Source organism: Penaeus monodon, chromosome 23 (genome assembly GCF_015228065.2).
Source record: "Penaeus monodon isolate SGIC_2016 chromosome 23, NSTDA_Pmon_1, whole genome shotgun sequence".
Lineage (NCBI taxonomy): Eukaryota > Metazoa > Arthropoda > Malacostraca > Decapoda > Penaeidae > Penaeus > Penaeus monodon.
In genome coordinates, this window is record NC_051408.1 from 43814361 (window position 1) to 43814597 (window position 237).

A 237-nucleotide genomic window follows, 5' to 3' on the forward strand; every position below is an offset into this window, starting at 1 on the left:
GAGAGCAAGGCCAAAACCAGGAAAAATAGACAACCTTCATAAATGGGAACTTAACACCAGTCCTGACCTTCCATGTGGAGGAATCCAAACGATGAACCACATTATCAAGGAAAAAAGCCAAATGGGTCTTCTCTGCTCCGACCAGGATCTCAGGGAAGCAAATGATACTGTCCGACAGTGGATGCGGTTTTAGCGTGTTAAGATATAATTCTCTCTCTCTCTTATTACTATTATGCG